The sequence below is a fragment of the Hermetia illucens genome, chromosome 3 (genome assembly GCF_905115235.1).
Source record: "Hermetia illucens chromosome 3, iHerIll2.2.curated.20191125, whole genome shotgun sequence".
Classification (NCBI taxonomy): Eukaryota; Metazoa; Arthropoda; class Insecta; order Diptera; family Stratiomyidae; genus Hermetia; species Hermetia illucens.
The window spans coordinates 108684400-108697669 of NC_051851.1; positions in this window are offsets into that span (position 1 = coordinate 108684400).

A 13270-nucleotide genomic window follows, 5' to 3' on the forward strand; every position below is an offset into this window, starting at 1 on the left:
ATTTCATCAGTCCATTTTTGATGAATTGACTTATGGCAGACTGATGGAATACTGATCGTTTAAGTTCAGTCTATATTAGAGGGAACTCTATTTTTTGATCATGTAACCAGTTTAACCCGATAAAAAATTCTAACAACCCCGAAAGATTGGACTGATTATAATCAACAAACTAGCACCATCCAAACAAAAGATTAATCGATTTTCTGGGAACTGTAATTAAATTCATAACAAGCGGAAATAAGGATTCAATAAAAATGAAAACCGCCCTTTACCGATTAATCAGTAACAATGAGAAACAAAGGATAATAAACAGTCACTGACTGTAACGCCGTTCCTTATCAGACCATCGCACCTCAACATCGGCCGTTGATCGCATCATCCGAATTAATCCACTGATAAAACCACGTGAGAAATGCACTGGCCCGCTGCGCATTAAATGGTGGCGATTTCTTGGGAAGGAAAAGAAATGATCTATCATGCGCGATTGCCAACCATTACTAATGTGGAACGAAGCGGCCTATGCAACCTTCGTGATCACCAAGCTAGGTAAGCGGTACATCAACTCAGATATTGGCTTCGGAATAACGATGTTCAAATGAAGGGCCGTGAAAAGAAACTCTACCATTAGTTTCGTAACGATAAATCGTTTGCAGTTGGAAAATTTACAAGAATGGCAACCGGGAAGCAAAGCGCTTTCACCCGGGTCGTGCACTACAAAGATCGGAATGGAAAGAGAGGTCTATATCGACTTGTGAAAAGCCATGCGTTCGTGTCGGCAAGAACAATTATGTTGTATTAATGACAAGAACGCTACTTTCGAGCAGATTTCATAGGAAGAATTTGTTAATCCTCCACTTTCACAAGCATTGCCGATGAGGTGACTCATTGGGCGCGACCTAGAAGTGTGTAATCGATATTGTGATAGAAAGTGCAAGCTTTGTATTACAATATGCGGAACATACTAGTCGGTCAGTATTGTGTTGTAAAATGCTGAGTGTTTGCATAACAGCACTGACCTCTTAATCATGGTTTGAGGTAATCGTGGGTCGGCAAATGAGAATAAGAAAGTAGGTTAAGGTAGGTCTAGAATAAGCATAAGGAAATATAAGCGCCAGTCGATTTGTAAAAGCGAACCCGAAAGGTAGGGAAAGTTTAAGTAGTGTAGAGTAACGAAAACGTAAGTGTAAGTGTAATTTAAGTATAATAACTAATAAAATTTGATTAGAAACGGAACTAAAGAGTTTGTGTGTAAAAAAAGAAGTGAACAGTGAAAGTGGAGGTCACGACAGCCGACATGAGGAGCAATTCCACCTCTCAGCGCCACTGACGACATCGCATCTGAACTCTCGAAAGCAAAGAGCTGGGACCCAACACTATGGCCTATTTCACTATCCAAAACGTAGCAAATACTTCTCGGAAGACAATGGACATCCCCTCCTTTGCCAACATCTACTACGCTAGTTTTCTTCAATAGGACGTCAGCTTCACTTAGCACTTTTGGATTTATTCTACCCTTCCCGAATCGAAAATTGACGATATTTACATCAATCTGAATAATATCGTCTGAAAGAAATGTTGAATTCGACTGATTAAACTAGGCCATATAGGTTTCTCATGCGGCGAGTTTAGCAATGATATATACATTGAAATTTTAATACCCTCCATAGAATTTTTCACTATTTCATTTACGACTTCACATTTGTAACAGTAGTAGCAACACATGTCAATGAAGTGGAGCTGCTGGTCTATTTGTAATATTGCTTATAGTTGAATAATTTGACAATTTTACACACTCATCTATGATTTCGAAAAATTTGTGGAAAACTTCAGGGCCTTGTTCCAACTGGATTGTTGCGCACTAACGATTATTATAGATTATTATAGAAAAATCTTCTTCCACTGTTATTGAAAATGTTTGTTTCTCCAAGTAGCTAATAACAGTGTCCATCACCTCAAAGCAAAATTTTTTACCCAAAACAACAGAATTTTGTAAGAGTTAAATTACATTAGAAGTGAAAGACATTTGTAGAAAATTTTATTTTACTTTTTTTTTTTTTGCTGCTCAATAACTCATGCAATTTTTCTTCTTCTTCCAATATTTTATTCATTTTTGCAAATGACTACTTTTTTAAATAATTCGGCAAGCTGTCTAATACAATTTTTAATCCCCTTTCGAAGACTCTACTCCTTCTCCACTATTAGGGATCTGGTGGCTGATTTTGGCGTTTATTTATATTTCCAAAGCAGCCTTCTTTTATAATAATTGGCCTTGGGCTAGTTGCTTGATCTTCCAGTAGTTTTTGTATATTATATTTGAAAGAGCCAAAGAGATCATTATCAACAAAAAAGCAAACGTTAAATTTGAAAACATTTCAAGTATTTTTTTCGATTAAGACAATGAATTGTGTTTTGTTATTATCGACTTTTTTTTGAAAGAGCTAAAAAGCTCATTATCATCAGTATTCTCTTAGCTCAAAAGCCAATGGTAAAGTTTTAGCATTGATCGTAAATTTTTAGATATAATCATATTATAAATAACAAATTAAATCCATCTGAAATAAAAGTAGAAAAATGTATCAATTATTTGTTAAGAAAACTTTCTCTGTCTTACCTTCTATTCTTCGCGTAAGCATTTTATACTTTAAAAATTTCTGAGGATCTTCCACGCTATTTATAGTTAAGAGTAACTAGCGTGGATTTTTTTTGTCTACAAAGAACATGCCCCCCCAAACAACAACCCCATAACGATCGCGGATATCCTCATTTCGAATGTGATCAAAACGGGTCATGCCACTAGTCCAGCGTAACATCTTCGTCTCCATTACCGCCGTTCATTGTGTTTTATAGTCGGCCAACACTCAGAACCATAGAGAGCAACTGGACCGACGACCTTGCGGTAAATTTTGAGACGTTCGTTGATACATCGATCACAAAGAACACCAGTTGTGGAATACCACTTCATCCAGGTTGCGTTAGTGCGTGAAGCAACTTCATAACGCAGATCTCCATTCGCTGATAGCATTGACCCGAAGTATTTAAATCGCTCAATTCTGGGCAGATCACGGCCGCTGGGAGTGATTATGCCTGTTTCATGGGGCTCGGTCGTCAAAAATTCAGTTTTGTTTAGAATCAATCTGAGACCGTGTTGCATGAGGCGATCATTCCATGTTTGGACAAGTTGCTCGAGATTATTTTTACTATCAGATGCTAGAAAAACATCATCCGCATTTTCGGATCGGAGAGCAATTGAACCCAGTTTATCTGGCACTAAGTGTTGTCGTAAAACATACCAGATCATGGGAAATATTATTGTAAATCATAAGACAAGTATTTGTGGAATTTTGTTCGCAGGCATTTGGTTGTATAGTATTATGAAATTGTAGGAAGTTTGCATTTGCAGGAGTTAGGCAATTAATTTCAGAGAATACAAAAAATAAAAAAATGCATTGGATAACTCAAAGAATAAAGGCATAAGCATGTGCAATGCTTTTGTTGATGAATATTTTCATGATCCCAATATCTTAGGCCCATGTATTTTGTTTTTTGTTTCATTTTGCAAATCATGGGAAGTGCTGCAATAAATCATGCGATACAACACAACATAAAATACAGGAAGATGCATAAACTAATTGCATAAACTTAAAGATTATATGCAATGTCATGATTTTGTGCGCGAACAATCGAATTGCATACATACATATTTTATGTTATGAAATTTATACAATTAATGTCTCGAAGAGTGCACATACTTCTTCTTTTTCTCTTCAGCCATTGTCCCGTTCACAAGCGGGGTCGGCTCGTCGTGATCGAAGAGTGCACATACCTCCGCCTTAAATTCAATTTTTATGAATGGAAGCGACGGGACTAATGTAAGTGACATTAACAATTAGTACTTACAACGCAAATAGTGTCTTCCACAGTTCTCAAAACGAATTCATTCGAAAGTAGCAGCCGAAAACGAAAAGCACCGCCAAATTGCAAATGGCATCATTTGTCATCAGAATGAACCTTACCGACGTGGAACGAACTTCTTCATTGTACATTGAGGCTGCGTGCAGTCCGCAACTTTATTTATGGGTCGCTAATATACTTTTCTTAATTTTGTTAAGAAAATATTTTACTATAGTTTATTATTTGTTGTTTCCTTAGAATACTGTCGAAATCCTGAACATTGTCAACGAAACATTACCCCAGACCTATGTATTAATGTCTTTAGATGTGGGTAAAAAATATCTCATCACCGAATTCATGCTTGCTAAAACTAAATTTGGACAGCGTTTAACGGTCCGTTTTACAACAACAACAACTTTGTTTTCCTACTCCCTTGCTTCTCCGAAAGGATTCATAACCGGAAGCAGATCGATGAGCTGAACGCCTTACAGGAACCCTATTTCGTTTCCGAAGGAACGGATGTGCAGAAACACTATTATTTCAAAATAAAATTTGTTCAAAATAATAATTATTCAACTTATGTACGGTAATTTTAAGTAATATTCCAAATGTCACATAATACTGTGAAATATAATATAATATAATATAATATAATATAATATAATATAATATATGTGAAATATAATATAAGAGAACATTTTAAATGACGCCCGATTAGTAATGAATTTCATAATTTGGATCTGACATTTTTACGTTATACTGTCATCTATCGAGAAGCATATATAAATAAGTCTGCACGTATTGTTAATTCTAGAGAATGTTGAATGATAAATGTGTAAATAAATTTGGAAATTTATCAACGAAATTTTTCATTTAAACTTAATCCCTTCATTAATTGCTAATACATATGGACCACATACATACATATGTACAAAATAATCAAGACCCCTGGTAGTAGCGTACGCACATATCCATCCTATTGGACACTTCCCGCAAACTTAATTTGCACATATATATACATACACATGCCTGTCTCGTGTAATTGATACTGGTATATGAATAACTAAAAAAAGCTAAAAAAGGAAAATTAAAATATCGCCATGGACCCCACCGTTCATATAACTTCATTTTATATTAAGCGATTATTTTATATTTAAGCGATTTGGCCCATCTCATCTAATTTTGGTCATCTAATTTAAAATCCAGGAGCTAGTGCGCGAGTTTGGCCAACGCCCAAGCAGGGTAGCCCATTGGAAGAGGCCGTCTAGGATATCGCCGAAACAATGATGATAACATCATTTTCAGGATATGCAACGGTTTCAACGCCAATAACTTTGTTAATAATGGTTGGATTTCATTCAAACTTGTCAAGGTTATGCGTCATATTATCCCTTATACCAATGCCAAGTCTTATACTTCTAGGAAGAAATTAAAGGGGGGTTTTGGGTAAATTTTGAATATTTGAACAGATATTGGAATGGGATTGTGATTCATCGGCTGGATGTTTCACTTTTTGGTGGACACATTTTGAGCTCTCCCTCCTCAATGTTTCACTCAATATCAGAAATAAGATCAGTTTCGAGAAGCACTAATCGAGTTCTTTTATTTGATACCCCATATGAGCATATTCTATGAAAACCCAATAACTGCTCTAAAAACCAAATTATATTGAAAATGGGTATATCCAGCAATGTAAAACGAAACGAAACGATAAAACAATTGAATAATAATAATAGTAATCGTTGGCGCAACAATCCATATTGGATCAGGGCCTTGAAGTGTATTAGAGCACTTCATTCAAGACCGTAACGGCACACTACAGTAGACTGTAAGAGACAATATGGTCAGCATTGCGCTCGGCCGAGATTATTACCCTGATTTGACTCAGGTAGTCATTCACAGCTGAGTCGACTGGTATACGACGTCAAATCACGATACGAATCCCACTGCCGCCAGTGAGATTTGAACCGCGACCTTACGTACGACTGCCTTGTTCTCTAACCACTCAGTTATCCGAACAAAATTGAATACATACCCCAACCGGATACTACAGGTATAAAATTTTCGAACAACGAAATTCTATTGCTATTTCAAAAGCAATATAACAAATGGAAAATAGACAATCCAAAAGGTTCTGTGCTACAAGCTAATCGATTTCATTGGAATTGCACAAGAGCAGAAATTGAAGAGATTATCGCGAAAGAGCACGAAATTAATAACCACCCAGCAATTACTAAAACATATTATTATTATTATTCTGTTAAGGGAAAGTCGCACCGCGTCCTTGAAGAACTATTGTGCCTCTTTTATTGGTTATAGTGTACCTGTTGATCATAGTATCTCAAGCAGGCTTGTAACCGTTAGGAACTTTAGTATGTTCCCCACTTCCAGAAGTTTCAGCTTTGCACCTGGTATTAAGTGTTCTCCCAGATGTATCGACCTACTTTACACAAGTGCCGGACACTGTCCCAGGACGTGCATAGAGGTTTCGTCCTCCTCCTCACAGAACCTGCAGGTAGTGTCCGTAGATATCCCTAGCTTCCCTAGGTAATATTTCAGCCGACAATGACCAGTGAGAATTCCCACTATGATTCGGAGGTCCTTTTTGCTGAGGTTTAAGCAATCCTTTGTGCGCATGGGTTCGTATCCCCCAATAAGCACCCTGGACTGCTCCATCCCTGGTAGGCCCGCCCAATATATTTCCCTCAACCGTTTCTCTTCGTTTCTTAGATTCATAGTCATGAAACCGTTTCCGATTCCACAGAAGGGTTCTGGTCCGTGTAAAGGCATCCCTGCTCCCTTCTTGGCTAGTTCATTCGTTGTCCCATTGCCTGGAACCCAAAATATCCAGACCTTGTTGGACGAGCTGAGTGTATTCAGTCTCTCAAGGCATTCCCATACCAGTTTAGAGTTCACCTGGTTGAACCTAAGTGCCTTGATCGCTGCTTGGCTATCGGTGAGAATAGCTGTGTTCTGCCCCCTTTAGTTCCTTTGCAGATTAAAGGAGGCACATTTGTCTATGGCGTAAATTTCCGCCTGGAATATGCTAGTGTACCTGCCCATTGGCTCAAAGTACATTTTCCTTGGGCCAATGATACCGGCACCCGCTCCCTCTGCTGTGAGGGATCCGTTAGTGTACCAAGTAATCAGTTGCTGGTTTAAGCCGTATGTCGCAGCCACGCTCTCCCAGTTTGCCTTGTTACTCCAACGTGTTTCAAACTTCTTATCGAAGCGAAACCTCGTTGTCATGTTGTCCCTCGGTATCAGTAATTCGGGATACCGCCTAGAAAGGATATCAATCTCCCTTCGATTTAGGCAGCTCCCCGCCTCACTCATACTACCGGCCATCCTGAATATTGATCTCCTTGCCTGCATCTGTATGTGCAGATGGAGAGGGGTTAATCCCAGAAGGACCTCCAGGGATGCCGTTGGGCATGTCCTCATTGCCCCACTGATACACACGCAAGCCAGCCTTTGGAGTTTATGTAATTCCCTGGCTTGTGTGCTGAGTTGGGTTCTTTCTGTCCAGATTACCGCTCCATAGGTGATCATTGACCTTACTATTGCAGTATATATCCAAAGTAGTATCTTCGGGCTGCAACCCCATTTTTTTATTGCTATGAATCTGCAAGTCGACAAATGTTTCCGACATGTGTCTTCCAGAGTAATTTTTGGTCTAGCGTGATTCCCAAATATTTGACCTCTGTTTCTCATTTCACCTCCATATCATGTAATGTTATGGCTTTCAGGTGATCCAGCTTACGCCTCCTAGTGAATGGTACTATGGTGGTTTTGGTTGGGTTGATCCGCAGTCCCACCTTCCTGCACCAGGCACTAGTAACCCTTAATCCAGTTTGGATTCTATCACATAGGGTATCTTCATATTTGCCCCTACAGATTAGAACAATGTCGTCCGCGTAGCCCTGGACTTGTATTCCAGTATTAGTTAACACGTCCAGGAGTTCATCCACTACCATACTCCACATCAGCGGCGATAGTACTCCACCCTGTGGACAGCCTTGAGTGGTGTTCATGATAATAGAATTTGTAGGGTGTTTCCCACTCCTTTGCGGCTCAGGGCATCCTGTATCTCTGTGTGCGATGTGTTGTCGAATGCTCCTTCGATATCCAAAAACGCGCACAGTGCAATTTCTTTTGTTTCTATGGCGTCCTGTAGTACCTCTGTCAGCTGATACAGAGTTTCAGTTGACCTTCCTGCCCGGTAAGCATGTTGACAGTGATGTAGGGGATTACGCTTTAGAACGTTAGTTCTAATATAGTTGTCTATGACCTTCTCCACCGTTTTAAGTACGAACGATGTTAGGCAGATTGGTCTGAAAGATTTAGGGTGAAAAGAATCCTTTTTACCCGCTTTCGGAATAAAGACCACTTTTGCCCGTCTCCATGCCCTTGGTATGTAACCCAGTGCTATGCTCCTCCTTACCACCCTCAGAAGAGACTCTAAGATAATTCCTAGGCCTCTCTGGATAAGTGCTGGGAAAATGCCATCCACTCCGGGAGATTTCATTGGTTGAAAAGTTCCCACTGCCCATCTTAGCCTAGCTTCTGAGCATAACTCTTTTGCTAGTTTCCAGCTCTCTTTCCTTTCCCTTTTATTCGTTGTTGGGGTGTCAGGCAGATTATTGTCGCCTGCCGCCGAGGGGTAGGACCCCGGGAAATGAGTTCTGAGAAGCAGGTGTACCCTGTCCTCCTCATTCTCGGTGAATGTCCCATCTTCCTTTTTCAAGCAGACAGAGGATATTCCCCCGTCTTTGGCTACAGCCTTGTACAGCCTGGTTGCTTCTGTGATCTGTTCAATCCCTTCACAGAATTCCCTAAAGCTGTTCCGTTTCGCTTCCCTGATCGCGTTGCTATACGCAGTCAATGCATTTTTATACCTCCGCCAGTCCCCGGTTTGTTTTGCCCGGTTAAAGAGTTTTCGTATCTCCGTTCTCATTCTAGCTAAGTTCCTGTTCCACCATGGTACATCCCTTGATGACTTGACTGTCTTGGTCGGACAGCTGGCCTCATATGCGTCAATGACGATTGTGTTGAGGTCTTCCACCACCGTTTCTAATTCCAATTCGCTCCTGATGTCACCTCCCCCTTGAAGGTGGGCAATGTTGTTGCTCAGGTGCGTTGTGTAGGATTCCCAATCCGTTCTCTTGGGATTCCTTATTATTCTTTTTATTTCGGAGTTACCCTCAATGTCGAATCTGATTATCGTGTGATCAGACATTGAGGGTTCATCCGACACCCTCCAATTGCTGACCATCCCGTTCATTAGGATATTTCCTAGAGTTATATCTAGTACCTCTTGTCTGGTGCTGGTCACAAATGTTGGAGTGTTCCCTTCGTTGTATATTTCTAACTTATTACTAAGAATAAATTCGAGAAGGTACTCACCTCTACGATTAGTGTCGCTGCTTCCCCACACTTCGTGGTGGGCGTTGGCATCGCAGCCGAGAAGAAGTGGTAAGGCCCTCTCCTCGCAATACTCCGTCAGCTTTGCGACTTGTTCCGGTGGAGCCCGGCTCTCGTCTCCTGGGAAGTATTCCGATGCTACAACTACCTCTCGAGTGCTCCTCCAGGCTTCCAATGAGACTTGGATAGCCACAAGGTCCCCGGTTAAGAACTCTGAAAGACATATGTATTTTAAATTACGTTTGAGAATTATGCAAGCTCTTGGTTTTTCACAAAAGGAGTCCCAAATTACCTGCATGTCTCCTCCTTGCAGACCGCGAATCTGTCCCCGGTACACCTAGGGCTCCTGAGCTAGCACTATTCCAATGTTCTCCTTGGAATTTGCCCTTGCAATCACTGCAGATGCAGCCCTCGCATGGTGGAGGTTTATCTGGGCTATCCTAGTGCTGGCCATTGGCTCCGTTATTATTTGGAGCTCTTCTCCACTGTGGGAGTGTCACCCTCCTCCTCCGACATGGCGCTTTCCTGCGCGTCGCTGTCCACCCCGAGCCCTAGGAGTCCTTGGTCTAGGTCGTCCAGCTTCTGTTCTTCACTGGGCAGCAGGTCTATTTCCCTGGTTGATCCAGTTCTTTCCGCCTCTATGGCTTCCGCGACTTCTTCAGGGACCTCGGTAAGTTTTCCACCCGATGCCTTCTCCGAGGTCTCTTTTCTTGGCTTTTCCCTGTGCACATGCACGGGTATGTTGCCAAATCGGTAGTTGATATGACAACTCCGATGTTTAATTGCCTCTAGGGATCGGTCATCTACCCCGATCGTGAGGAGTTTACCCTTTCCCTCCACCTTGCTTCTGAAGACTCTCCATAGTCGAGTATGGAGATATTCATTCTGAGCAATTAGGAGTCTCATAAGGTCTTCTGTTTTTATTACCGCGGCCTTTGGCAGAAAAACTGTTACCATGTGGGCTCCTGGTATATCATCTCCAGCACATGTTGACAGTTCTACCCCTTCCCAGCCTGGCAATCTAGGAATTATGGTTCTAACCCATTCTGCGATGCCTTCCGTCGCGCAGTCCACCAGTATAAGGCCTGGTCGAAAGCGTATCCCGGTGAACACCAGTTTCGACGTCCAACCCTTGATCATCTGCTTGACGACAAGTTCCTCAATGATTTCCTGTTCCTCCCGAGTGAGTATTTGCTCGGGAAACCTTTTTGGCAGTATGGCCAGTCGAATGTCCTTGACCGCAGTAGCATAGCTAATGCCGGGCTTCCTGGGTCCTGCCTTCACTCCTGACCTGCCCGGGTTTTCTCCTCCCGTGGGTTCAGGTCTGGGTTTTTTGGGAGCATTCCCTTCATGCGGGCTGATCTCTGCTGCTCCCCGCTTTCTCGACTCCGGTAGAGATGGCTTAGGTCTGTCCTGAGCCTTCTTAAGGGCCTCTTCTGGTTTCAGGCCCTTGGTCCCTGCTCTTTGAGCAATCGTGTTCGTTGGCTGTAGTCCACGCAGTTTACTAATGCTCACCTTGGATCCACTGCTTGACGTCCCAACTTCTCCCTTCTTGGGTGTAGTCACCTGGCTTTCAGTAATTCGGAGACGTGCCTCCGCCTGATTAACCAGTTTTGGTGCGGTACGGGGCCCCGCTTTTTTGGTTTTTGTTTTCTTTTCCAGCTTTGTACTCATTTGATTCCCACTAGTATGGGGGTAGCCCCCCGTAGCACGGTAAGGTCTAACTTACTCACTGAGGCGACCAGGTATCAGTGAGGCTTCGTTCGAATACAGTCAGTTACCCCCGACTGCAAACTATCCAATGGGCACGGTTCGCATGACACCCTGGATTGGGGGTGGTGTTTTTTGACTCCCCAGTCTAGATCCGTAGCGTTTTGTTAATAGTAGGGTCACCTCGTACAGGGTGTGGCTATCACCACTCACTAACGGTCTTGAGAGGCTTGGCCCCTGAAAAGGCACACACCGTCCCAGAGGAGAGACAACTCATCCTTAGAGAGAGATAGGTTGGCCTCAGGGAGCTATGTTCCGCATCAGTCTATCCTGCAGTGCACTGCTTGACCCCTACTAAAACATATGAAATAGTATCCAAAAAATTGTATTAATAATAATCGTTGGCGCAACAATTCACATTGGATCAGGGCGTTCAAGTGTGTTGTAGTACTTCATTCAAGATAGTAACGGTACACTACAATACACGGTAAAAGGCAATGTGGTCAGCATTGCGCTGGCGCCAGATTATTGCTCTGATTGGCTCAGGTACCCATTCACAGCTGAGTCGACTGATATCCGACATTCAATCACGATACAAATCTCTTTTCCACCAAAAAATAGTATTACCCGTACTTAAAAGGACGAATTATCTCATTAAGTGTCTGGTATACACTCAAAGCAAATAAGAAAAGAATCCAATAATCTACTACAACACCAACAGAGATACGGAAAATATACCATGTAGATATATAGTTTAAGAGTAGAGTGCTCACATTACGTGCCTAGGTAGATGTTCATAATTTATGGCTATTATTAAAATTAAATAATTAAACCACTAAAGAACTGACAATTGACACAGTCATACAAGCATTGCCAAGTATGGTTAATAGAATCGGCAAGCCCAAGAAAATAGTCACAGAAAATGAAGGTGCACTTGACTCCGAAGTAATCAAATATTGGTTACTTAATCAAAAAAAAGATTAAAATATACTTCCGCGCATCATAAAAGAAAAAGATTTAAGAGGCCCTTAACCCTATAGAAGAATGTCTTATGTGCCCCTCCGAGAGTTTGGTTAAACTTCCGTTAAACACAGAAAATTCGGTAACAATCGAATTGAATTCAGCATATAAAATGTCAAGCAGGTGTCATAGGAAATGTCACTTGAAATTTATTTTCGCGAAATGGTGTAAGCAAGTGAGAAGTGAGATGTTCAAAACATCAACTCGAAATATCAAGTAATCAAACGAATCAATGTGATCATGGGCGAGAATGAGTTTTGGCAGATCTCTAATCTAAATTTAATGAAATTTTGGCATTATGATATGATCATTATAGTTCCGGCTTTAGGAAGTAGCAATGATTGCGAACAACCGGATTTAAACTGGAATGATGATTTTTATTTTCAGTTTCAATTCCAAGGAAAAAGTCACAAGTCTAATGTGACAGATTTAACTAATCTTATGTAAATCTTACCAACAACGATTCTCTCTTATGCATACTTATTGGAACTGATATGTTACATTATTTGTGCATTCCAATATCTTATTTACTATTTAAATCTTATTTTAATATTTGTACATTCCAACATTTTATTTACTCTCTTAAAACCTTATTGAGAACTTATTGAGTAAGCTACTTACCAACTAATTACAAATTCCATTTTTCGTGTTGCTTATACTAAAGATATCTGGGCTATACTTGTACAAATTTGTGCACTTAATGCGTTTTCTGCAAATATGCCTCCGCTCTTTTCTCCAAAACGGCAAAACCGATCCAGACGAAATTTAGTGGACAGATGGGAACTTTGAAATCCCAATGGAGAGTGACATAAATTTAGCTGGAGTTTAAAGGGGGCTCCCCATATATGCAAAGGGAGGATTTAAAATTTTTTTTCACCGAGTGTAGTCATGTGGGGTAACAAAGGACTCGGTTAGAACTTTCCGAAACTGATATTAGTTTCGACGTGAATTGTAAAGTGCGCGACTAAGGAGTCAAAATGTACACACTTAAAGTGAGACAGGACCCATTTTCAGAAACTACCCAACCCAAAAATCTGAAAAAAAATCAGGGTGCCCTTAGATGAGATGTAGGCGTCAAAATATGTCCCATTCCGATATCTGTTCAAATAAGCTTATTAATAATATATTCACAACTTTTAGAAACTAACTGAAAAACCCCAATCACATAGAGGACAATATCTTGCATACGCATCTGTCCATCACCGCCAAATTTATAGTAGTTCAA